At 41.5% G+C, this 12,104-nt stretch overlaps 1 long non-coding RNA gene and 1 other non-coding gene across 3 annotated transcripts in view; both read left to right on the top strand.

The window, feature by feature from the left end:
* The window catches only part of LOC131456871 (uncharacterized), a 238,869-nt gene that overhangs the window by 216,407 nt on the left and 10,358 nt on the right, over positions 1 to 12,104 (top strand). The window lies entirely within an intron of this gene.
* On the top strand, positions 8,717 to 8,789 carry trnak-uuu (transfer RNA lysine (anticodon UUU)). Its single transcript has one exon. It is a non-coding gene; the product is annotated as a tRNA-Lys (tRNA).

Genomic DNA, 12,104 nt, shown 5'->3' with positions numbered 1-12,104 from the left:
CTGATATGTGTGGTGATCCATGTGTTGGAAGAATAACAGATATACAAAGTGTTTCTTTCTGTACTGACAATAATATATGCATTTATTCACGACATAGTAAGTAGAGTGTACACTTTAGCTAAGGAGGTAAAAAGGGACATTATGTTTTAGTTGCTGTTTTTCCTTCATTCAACAAACACTAACAACAACAACAAATAAAAATAATAAATGTGCTGGAGATTGTGTTTTCATATTGTTGATCAAAATGAAAGCACTTAAAGATGAAAATGGGAAATCGGGCTAAATGTTTCATCGACATTATGGTGTTTACTGTTTTTTTTTTTTTCTGTGCATCAAAGATGAAGATGTATCTGATTGATTCACTACATGAGTCTTAAGCCTGCAGTCGTGACGCAGTGACTCAAAAATCCGCTCTCCTTTCACGTCTGTGTGGAATTATACAACTTCCTGTCGTATATTGAACCCACCTCCTCTGCTTCTCCGCGTCCCAGTTTGGGTCAGCAGGCGCTCATTCGGGGGAAAAAAATATTGATTGTTTATGTCGCCGTTTTACAAACGGTAGTGAAATAACCCGAGCAGCAGAAGAAGAAGGGGGACACTCTTTGGCGGCCAGCGATCGAGGTTAATGACTGGAAAATGTTTAATTAAATGCTGGGTAATTTACAACTTTGTGGACTGTTGTCGTCGTTGTTTCGGCTTGTGGCAACGCAAGCACCTACAAGTGATGTTTTACAACCAGCCCTTGTTGTTTCCGGGTCTCTCCCACTTTTAACCACAACATGGGAACATGGCACCATTAATCTGACACCATTCACTTCAGATTTATACCACGTTTGTAGCGTCCGTCAAACCAGACCGCATTTCCTGAAGGTATTTGTTTGATTTAATAACGTTTTCTTGCATATTTTGAACACACCGTACAGTGATGCTTATAATTATTATTTCATTTTCAAGATGGATGTAGAGCTGTAGCTAACGATTATTTTCATGATTTTCCAGAAAATCTTCACATTTAAGAAGCTGGAACAATCAGAAATCTTGTTTTAATCATGAAAAAAGCTTCAAACCGATTCATTGATTATCAAAATAGTTGACGATTAATTTAGTAATCGATTAATTGAGTCATTGTTTCAGCTCTAGATGGATTTTAGAGAATTGGACGGCCAGAGATTGCAAAACTCAGCTTCTCAAAGCATTTAGTTTTTTAAAGCTGCTTTCAGTGATGTCATCTTTTGGCCAACTTCCTGTCCCCCCCTCCATCCTCCTCACATCACCTCATAAACACCGACAAAAAAGGGGCCGATCACACGAGCAGAGAGGACCGCCTCACTGTGGAATCCTGGCTCCTGATTGGACAAAGTGTTGTGGGAACACTGGCAAAGTTTCCCCGAGATTTACGTTCTGAGCCCTGAGACTGAGAGACCCAAACACTATATCAGTGATAGCTGCCTGCGTAAATGCAGCCACAGGATTTAACCAAGGTTTAAACGAAAGCATTTCGCTGATCGCAGCTTTAAAGGAGATCTATGTAAAATACGGACAAAAAAAATGTTTAAACTTCTTTAATCTCAGTTCAAAACATTGTCGAGCGTTGGTTGCCAAAGTTGCTGCACTTATACCTTGCATTACACTGCGTTCATGCACACGCTTTACATAACCGTCCCACCGTCTGCTTTATTCTTGTAAATACTGGACCTATTTGGTTAATTGTAGTGTGTCAGTGACGGGCGGAGATCGACAGTGAAAGTACGTCTGCTTCAGAGCAGCAGCGGTAAATTGCTACATGATGAGAGGTGATGACACGACGACAATAACAGGCTGTGAAAACATAATATCCACTCAATATCCACTCGTGTGAGAGATAGCATAAGCTAACCTTTGCTGAAGCTGTTCCCTGTGTCCTGTCTTCAAATTTGTCTCCCCTTCAGACTGTCTGTATTTTAAAGCATCGCCACTGCAGACTCTTGTTTTGCTTCTCCTCTGAACCTTCGACATCTTTGACCCATAGCTGCAGCTCACTGTGTTCGTCCTGTATGTTGAGGTTGGAGCAACCAAAATAAACATGGTTTTGGGCCCACAAATGACAATTTAATGGCTGTAGCATTGCTATCAGTGAAGCCAGTCTTTCAGTTTAATATGTTTAGCTAATCTCTGGTGACATCAGGGTCGTTGTATCAGTGTAGGGTTGGAGATCCTGGAATTTTTGGCTACATTTTGAATTCAAAAGTCCAAACCCTTTTTTTTTTTACAGACTCTCTGAAGCTCCGCCTCCAGAGCACAGGAACGCGCAGCAAACACATGATTCACGAGCACTGCGTAGCATTGGTAACTTCCGGTACTTTTTGGTGATGCTAACTTTTTTGGATACTTGTTCAAAAGACAACGTGATGATGAAAAACTCAAAAGTTCACAAAGACAAAGTGAACCTACCAGTTGTCACCATGTCGACACTTTGCAGCTCTTTCTGGGCTTTCAGTTGTCGCCAGCGTTGAATATTGGTGACAATCTTGGTGTGAAGAGGATTTTAAGCAAAACATCCTACCTTTAATATGATACATTTCTTAGGTAAAGCACCTTTAACGTTCCATTTAAGTTCCTACACAGGGTGAAGTCAAGCCTGTGGTTCTGTTTCTGCTAAGATGATTGTGATTAGTCCTCGTCTGGCTGTGGCTCACTCTCTGAGCTTTTCTTTGCTTAATTCACACGTTCGGAGCTCAGGAGCTTCTTTAAACCCGTACCTAATGGCTACATGTGAAACTCTGTGTCCACACATTCAGCCTTGCCGATTCCTGTATTTTCTTTTTTCATTCGTTCACAGTTATGAGACAAAGCTTTCATAACATCTGCAGCACGCACCCCTATGAGGAGAAGTTACATAAAAGTACATCTTTTATTCTCTTTTCAGCCCTTTCATCAAAGGAGCTGCAGCACCAAGTGCAAGAGCCAAGGTGAAGTTGGACACAAAAGAAGAATATCTTACATTCTTGCCCGTTCCTTGAGTTACAGTGAATCAAGCCCATCTGTTTAAACAATATGCAATTACCAGCATTTAAACAGCTAAACTCGTCTAAGTGATTAGCCAGTGTATCCCATAAGCAACATTTTGTACACAAGATAACGGCACTCATTTGCATATGCTAATGTCTGGTAATTAGCTATGCTCCGCCGGGTAATTCCTATTCAGAACCCCACCTACAGGCAGTTCTCTCTCTCTCTCTCTCTCTCTCTCTCTCCCTCCTTTTTTGGGCAGATTCAAAACAGCAAAAAATAATGAAATAATGCAATCAATCATTTAAAGGCTAATATATGCGTAACAAATGGCAAGGGGACAGTTTTAATGTCAGAAATCAAGAAGCAAAGATCCAAGGATACTCTTAGGCATGAAAGACGGCACCGCTATCAAAGGAAGCTTTTAATTTGGTTTCCTCTGACGACCCGCAATAACACAAACACCGTGTTTCCCGGATTGTGGGACTGTGGTTGCGATGCTTAGTGTTCTGCAGGGAGCGACTTGACAGGCACTTTCTCCAAAAACCGTCTCTGTAATCACTTGCCCACACAAACCCCGGTGATGTTGTTGTTACAATAGAGGAACAAAATGGCTTTTGTGTGCTTTTGGAATTAAGGTAAATCTTATTCGCCCTTCAGGCAGACATGGTTTAGAAGTGGTGACAGGAGAGGGAGAGAGACGCGGGTCTAATTTAAGTGTAATGTGTGTGTTTGCACTCCTAATTTTCCCTCTTCTCAGACATCGGGAAGCCATGACAAACTCTGAGACCTGTGAGGCAAGCAGACGGCACTTGTGTTCATCTCTCTTGTCCCATTACCTCAGACTGTGCAGGGATATAATGACACCCGGCAATATATCCATCCCCATCAAAGCTGAGGCCACATAGAGGGCAGGAAATATTTTACCTTCCCAACAAATGCCAGCGCTATTAGGACAATTTACGGCGTGCTCGCTGTTTATGGTTGTGCATGGCTTAAATTTAGTTTTTTATCTATGAGAGAGGAGATGACAGTTGTCATGAAGCAGGTAATGAGATGATTTATACATGAGATTATTCACAGCTAGACATTGGAATTGCAAATGCTTTTTTTTTTTGCCTCCTCTGACTGTGTGTAAAAGTTAACTTCATCCAAATATCATGAAATCTTGTACAGTAATTTGTACATGCTATATTAAATGCGGCCCACATAACCTAAATCTAAGACTTCATTGTAAAACCATAGTTTTTAGTGCATGTAGTCTTCTGTATGCTGGATGAAGCCAAACCCAGATTTTCCTGAGGCGTTACTGCTCCCACTTTCCTAGTTTTAGGTCTACCTTAATGCAAATTTGGTTAATTATGTCGCCATTTAGAGGGAAGTACATGATAAAGCAGCGAGTGCACACCAGCGGAGCCTCGTTGCCGGTGATGTCGGTGAATTTCTGGTTGCAAATTGCAAATCTTGTGGCTTCAAATTGGAGTTCACTTTCTTATGAGTGACGTCACAACCAGTTTTGTAAAACGCTTCCATTCTTTTGCTGTGCCATTCACTGTCCTGGTAGTTGTAGTTACAGAAGGGTAAGTGAAGTAAGATGTTTGTGCATAAACTTATTTTGACTGTGCTGCTGAATTTAATATGTCTTGTTTTGTCTTGCTAAAGGATAGTCGTTGGTTACCAAAGCAACAGTCAGACTAACAGGGGATGCAGTGGATGCAGGAGAAGCGTTAGGCAACATAGTCCTGTTTGTTTTATTTATTTACAGAAAGCCCATACATTTTTTACACAACCACAATGGAGAAGTTTAAAAAATGCTGCTGGCTCTGTGTCAGACTGAGAACTCCGGTGCTGTGTTTGAGTCTCAGTGAGCAAAAATGGAGGCGGTGGGAAACGATGATGCGTTCGTTTTCAGCTGCAACTCAACTGAAGACACTTGGTTTAGAAGAAATCGTTGATGTACTGTGAAACAAAGAAAACGACCAACTTCCTGTTTACATAGACATCCGTGTGCGCCCCGTGTACCTGAAAGGTCACGCGATACATACATTTTTAGGTGTATTAGTAATGACTTTTTGTTTATCAACTTTGAAACAGAGCTAAAAAGCAGATTGTTCTTGTTTAAAAGAGCCATTTTCAAATGAAAATGCAGTTCATTCGATCAATCGATCAGTTGCTTGACAGAAAATCAAATCATTTTTGACGTAAAATGACTAAATGGTTATAAATATTGACTAATATTTACATATAAAATCATGACAGTTGAGTGCTAGTGCAGCTGCTGAAGTGCAGGTCACAGACCTTGTCTTACAATGTGTCTAGACTGCAAATGAAATGTGTTATCTCCCTTTCAAACCAGAATCCACATTATTCTGTATGTGACAATACACGGCAGACAGTGTCCATAACCTTATCATCTGCGCTGCTTCATTTTTAACCTGAGAATCAAATGAAAGTCCTTTTTTTTTTTTTTGTCATATCATTGAAGATCCTCACAGCCCCTCATTCCTGGAGTGACTCACAGGCAAATATGACCAGTGCTGGGAGTGCTGGGAGTAACACATTAGACAAGTAATTATAAAGACATGTGAAGTGTTAACTTAAGTTCGCGTAACATCACATTTGCGTCAAACTGAAATGGTAAAAAAATAGTACCTTGGTTGTTGTGCCACTGCAGATATGAGTCACTGTGTTTTCTAGTAGTTAAAGTCATGTTTAACAGGTTAAAACGTTTGTTTTTTTGTCAGGGTTCAGAGGACTCTACTCCAAACCTAGTTGAGTTTATCATAACCTCGTCCCGACCAGGTTTATGTTCAGAGTTTGGGATTAAAAATGCCCCCCAAACATTGCTGTCATCTCTCCGTGACAGATTCAGATCCACAGACAAAGAGACAACGTTATTTAATCAACAGCGCTGACACCAAACAGTGTTTTGTGATGAAGCTGACAGCACAGAGTGCCAATGCTCACTGACACTGACGCCTTAATGAAGTTTAAAAAAAAATATGTGAACAGACACTGACGTTCACACTGAATCTTTTCATCTCATCCAGGAGATGAATGAACACAAGTATAAAACACTGAGGGTCATGAATTCATGGTCATGTTTTTGCAAGTACTAAAATCTGCATTACAGACAGTCGAGTGTTTCAATAACATTTAATTTAACCCCCGATTTGCACCAAAACCTTTGAATTTTCACAGATCCACACTTATGAGCCCGAACACTGACAGAAAGCCTTGCTGCGTTGAACCTTTTAAACAAAATGATTGAGTAAAATGTAATAAATAACATTTTTTTTTTTAAAGTCACAGTGAATACGTCGCTGTATCACTTCAGTTCATCCAAGTAAAAGGGACAAACATTGTTGTCATGGCAATGCAGCACACAGCCCTTTATTAGGTTCTAATAATCAATGCTGCGTTCACTCCGCAGTCTCTCACAGCACCGTCTGTGGTTATTATACAAGTCATTAAAAGGGAAATATTAACCAATTAATCATTGTTTTGGTGCTGCCTTTAATGTCGGGGGAGTTTACCTCTCTGCACACGACACACCTTTCACTTTCACCTTTCAAAAATATCCCACAGTCTTTCAGTCAATAATCATACGTTAATCACAGGAGAATTCATGTTTGGCACTCCATGTTAATATGATTTGTTTTAAACTTGATTTAAAAGATTGGGTTAAAGTGCTCGGAAGTTCTTTAGACTTGACTCATTTCTTTCTTTTCTTTCTTTTTTATTTTTTTATAGCGTGCAATTAAGTGATTACAGGACAAGTGAGGACAAGTGCGGCAGTAAAAGTTATGAATAAGATGCAGAAGTTTGAATTATTTCTATTTCACACACACACACACACAATTTTATATACACAATTAAACGCTATCAGAGCCCCTCTCTCTCGTGTGTGTGTGTGTGTGTGTGTGTGTGTGTGTGTGTGTGTGTGTGTGCGTGTCGTGTGTCGGAGGTATGCAGCAGTCCTGCTCCGTGGGCGGAGGTTGCCATGGAGAATCACCTGACGTTACCAGGGAAACAGACAAGCGCACGCGGAACAGCTATTTATGTAAATCCGCGATAGCCATGGGTGGAGTGCGCTTATCAACTTACACCTGACAACAGAGCCTGTTGCTATGGCGATCGAGAATTGAACGTGCATCAAGAAGAGGGACTGATGCAGAGCCACAGGTTTAAAAACAAACAAACACACTCAACCTGCTGTGGTTGGTTTGGTCCGACAGAGAACAGAAAGTCTCGCTCCCTCTTTGTTTCATTCTGAGCTGATTTGATTTGTCTTAAAGTATCAAAGACATGTGCAAATTAACAATTTAATACCCCTCCACAGCCGGTTGCCTGGTACCTGGGTCTGAGTCTGTCAGTGATAATAGCCCTCGGTGTTTCATCACACATTCAGACAGCACGACTGCTCGCGTTACAGCGCCGAGCAAAATTACAAGGCAGCCACCGTGACAAGATAAATACAATAAATCTAATATGCTCTTTGTCAAATTTATGAATGGCAAAAGAGTTGTGGAGGATTTAACAATAAACGTCTTATTTCCAACAAATTGGGAGCATGTCCTCGCATTAGTGCCAAGCCACGGGATGAGTGATGGCGCCGACGGGGACGCGCAAAAGAAAGTCGCAGCATTTGTTTCCAAGTCTCTTGAAGTTTGGAGGTTGGAATGTGACTAACACGTGTTTGTGTAATCAAACAGAATGTTCATATAATCTTGAATCTTGAAGTATCTGCCAAAGTTGCCAAAGAATGATGTTTTAAGTGACTTAAAGCGTGGTTTTTCAAAAACTGGTGCGCTGCTGGTTTACAGGAAATGTACACAAACATGCTTGGATGTCTCAGATCAGAGGACAAACACCACAAAAACAACCAATAGTTACAAGACTTTCAACTTACAGCCTCACTCGAAGGCCCGGCATGTCCCCGGCTGCCTCCTGCGGGCGGCATCCGCCGTCTCCCGAGTTGCGGGGCCTAAGCGTGGCGTGAAGCTGGCGCCGCACAGCCACGAGTTCCACACAAAACCCTCTGGAGGCAGAGGGAGGCGGTGCTGTGTGTTTTTCCTCTTTTGTTTGTGGAAAAGGAGCCGGGGCGTGTTTCTGGGCAGCGGGTGCTCAGAGAGCTGTAGGGTGTACAACAAAAACCTTACTCACCACAGCAGGAACCAAGCAAGAGCAGCGTGCTACTTGATAACGCGGAGTCCCTTGGGTGGGTGATGGGATTGGTAGGAACATGCAGGCTTGCAGCGATGGCATTCACTGAGGGAATTAAATGTTGGCTGGGTTCTAATATGATAATATTGATTTACATTATGTGATGGGTGAAGGGAGTGAAAGAAGTGACTGGAGTGTGTGTGTGTGTGTGTGTGTGGGGGGGGGGGGGGGGGGGGGCATAACCTGGTCTAATCTTTCATTAGGCCAAACATTTCATTATATCCTCCACACTAAGCATTTGACCATAGAACAGAACGTCCATTGAGTTTTTTTATGACTTCACTGTTGTTGTTATATGTGTTTGTTAATTATTTTTTAATAAGAAAGCTCCGGACAGCGTTGTAGGTGGCTGATAGTTGGTGTCTGAGTCCTCCTCTGTTGAGTGATGGTTTCTCCGGTCTTAAACTCCTCGATGGATGTCTAAATACATCCTATACATGGCTTCTGTCACCAATTTTCCTTTCCCAGGTGAATTTTGCGTCCACAGAAAACACACTTAGAAGCCTGGGTAGCTCAGTCGGTAGAGCATCAGACTTTTAATCTGAGGGTCCAGGGTTCAAGTCCCTGTTCAGGCGAGCGATTCTACTTCTTAAAATAGGTCATGCAGGTTATTGTTTTTCACTACGAACTCATGTGGAGGAAACAGAAGAGGAAGTTTTCTTCCTTCACTTATTCTCGATGCAGCACCACCTCAGGCGAGGAGGGGGAACACGTTATTCAAAAGTTTCGTGAAAGCAAACTCAGATGAATGTTATCGTACTTTATTTTACTTTACTTAATTTTACTTTGCTTTATCGTATTAGGTGTGAAAACGACCTAAAAGGTTCAGGGTTTGCTCGCACTGTCTGCGTCCGCATGCCCTCGGAAGTTAGCGTGACAAACATCATCATCCAGACGAGGCCAAAGAGCATGGTATCCATGGAAACTAACTTTAGTTTGTATGAAGAAGTTCACTGGCACACGTACTGTACGACTCCATACAAATAGATATATAGATATCCGTATGTATGTATATATATATATACACACATATGTATGTATGGAATGCTCGATGCTGACCCTCGTTTAGTATGAATGGAGACTCACATACTGACATGCAGAGCTCTTTGTCTGCCCAGACAAAGAAACCTTCATTACTAATTTCTATACTCATCAGTTTGGAGGGTTTGAAAACCTCTTTCTCGCAGTTATTTGCCCCATTCTGTGGTAGAATGCTGTGAATATGCGGGCAGTTACATACAGAGAAATATGGCAGGGTTTGAGGAACACTGAGGAAAGGTTACAGATGTATAATGTAACATGTCTGCATTGTGGAGTAATGTTATATTCTTTTAGTAGTAGTGGACTTACTTACCCGAGCCACAACAAGTCCTAGAAAATGGCAATAGAAATCCTGTTCAAGGTAATGGATGGATTCATTTTGGTCGTCTTTTAATGGCATTTACCGTCTCTGGTTTAACGTCAGCGGCAAACTCCCCAATAAAACATCGATGAAGTGGTGAAAACAGTGAGGAAGGAAATATCCGACACTGCTAGTTAGTGCATTATGGTTTTTTTGCATGGGTAACCAAATGAGACAAAAAGATAACAATACCCTTGATCCCACACTCTGACGTCATCTATCAAGGTATTCTGGTAATATTTTGAGTGAGAGACCCCTAGTGGCAGTGCATTTAAGTGAGGAATACATGCACATGCAGTATGTTACAAGTCATTTGTTGTGTGTGTGTGTGTGTGTGTGCTGTCACTTCAGTGGAAAGGTTCCTCCAACAAGGTGCAAAAGGAAAAGACAGCAGAGCAGAGCAGGTACCATTTTACTGTCTCTCTCTCTGTGTGTGTGTGTGTGTGTGTGTGTGTGTGTGTGCGCGGCCTCCTCAGAGCCTGAACCACGTCTGCCTCCTCATTTGTCATGTGTTTTAACATTCAGCACAGAGCGCGCGCGGCTCTCTAATCAAAGAGAGTTTAATTAGTCTTCTTTATCCTGATTGCCTTTACAGGTGCAGCCGTCCTAAATTGCTGAAGCGACTCTATATTGTGTTAAATTATACATGAGGCAGATAATTACATCTGCCTCATGAAATGTCATGGATAGCCTCTTTAATCAGATGTGCCGTGTATTGACCAGCGATTGGACACCTTGGCACGCGGGCGCATGTATCGAGCAAAAACGCTGCTTGATTCTTAATTGACTGCGTGAAGCGTGAATAGTGTCGTTAGAATATGTAAAGAGTTTTGTAGATTGAAATTCTTAATGGGTGTCCTGTTTGGGTAATAATGTCACAGTAAACTTGATTTAATTACGTTACAAAACTAAAGGTAGACACATTCTGAGCACCTGTCGTTCTTACTTTGGGTCGGATGATGTCATATGGTCTTCAGGTTCAGGTAGTTGTGTGTGAGTCTGACTCATCAGTGTCAAAACCAGCATTTTAAACAGCTTTATAAAAATGAGCTCACATGTCTAATCATAATTACAGATTTACACTGTTGTTGTTTTCCTCACACATTCATTCGCAAGACAAAGAAAAGATGTTTTTTAAGTTAAAAGTGAATTTCTCTAGTCAAGCACTGACTGAAAACTACAGCGTGAAGTTTATTTATTCAACGTCTTGTGAAAATTTAAATCCATTTACTTTCTTAGTTGTTTTTTTTTTAATTTCTAACATGAGTAATAAATTGGCATGTTTTTTTTAATACATGTCTGACTTTGATGACACCTTTTGAAAAAAACATCTTAAATTAACAGTTACTTTTCAATTGAAGTGTAAAATAAAAAGGATTTACCACATTAGGATGTTGAAAACTCTTCTCTTTCCTGTCTCTTTCCTAATGTTGCTAAAGTGATGGTGATGTGAGTTTTATCATAGCTTGGTGCACTTTGTCCATTAAAAATCATAGGCAACGAGGAGATATACCTTGTGTGAGAGCTCCATTTGAGCTGTGTGCTGCGTGTGCTGCGTGTGCTGCGTGTGCTGCGTGTGCTGCGTGTGCTGCGTGTGCTGCGTGTGCTGCGTGTGCTGCGTGTGCTGCGTGTGCTGCCATATTTGCACATCGTGATTTGAATCACTGAAACTCGAGCTTAGAAAGGTAACTCTTTTTTAACTGGTTGCAGAATGGCTGCACAGCGCTCTGGTCCGCACAACTCTGCCAATTTACGCTGCTTGCGTCTCTCGTCCGCGCGGCTGGACAGCTGGAGTCGCGGGACTAGGTTATCTCGCACGGAAATACACAATGTATGTGTTGTAAACACAACAAACAGAGCAGTATTTCCACCGACTAAAGAAACGGGAGCACGCTGGGCCTGCAAGGATTCTTCCTGTGATGTAGTTAAGTGAAATACGATGTGGTGTCAACACGGGATATTTTATTATTGAACAGTAGACTGGATGTTTTGTTTTTCCTACTTCCTCTCCCACTTATGTGGCTCTAATGCGGCATCCGCCAGAAATAGGAGTGGACCCGACACGCAGCCTTTATGCAGACGTTCACGACCAGTGAACTTTGACACATCGACTACAATGGAAACGCAACCGTTCTGCAAGCAGTGTATTTTGGTTCCAACTTCCGCCACACACAACACAAGCAAAGCCAAATAGTGGACCCACAATGCAGTTCAGCCATGCTTATTGCGGCTCCACCGCATACATGAAACATGAACAAACCAGTAGAGAAATAAATAAAGTTTGGTATTTGGATTATAAAATGTTATCCTGAAAAGAAAAGTGGGCCGAGCTAAAACAAACACAAATCTGCAGATACACAATGAAAACATCCGCTGTTGAATCACCATAGAATAAACAATAAAGATGCTCTGGCTCACATGTGAACACATCCTCTACACACACACACACACACACACACACTTGTAAAGATACAAAAGAAGTTTTGAA

Source organism: Solea solea, chromosome 3 (assembly GCF_958295425.1).
Source record: "Solea solea chromosome 3, fSolSol10.1, whole genome shotgun sequence".
In the NCBI taxonomy this organism is placed as follows: Eukaryota; Metazoa; Chordata; class Actinopteri; order Pleuronectiformes; family Soleidae; genus Solea; species Solea solea.
The sequence above is the reverse complement of the archived record's forward strand: the minus strand, read 5'-3'. Positions and strand labels throughout refer to the sequence as shown.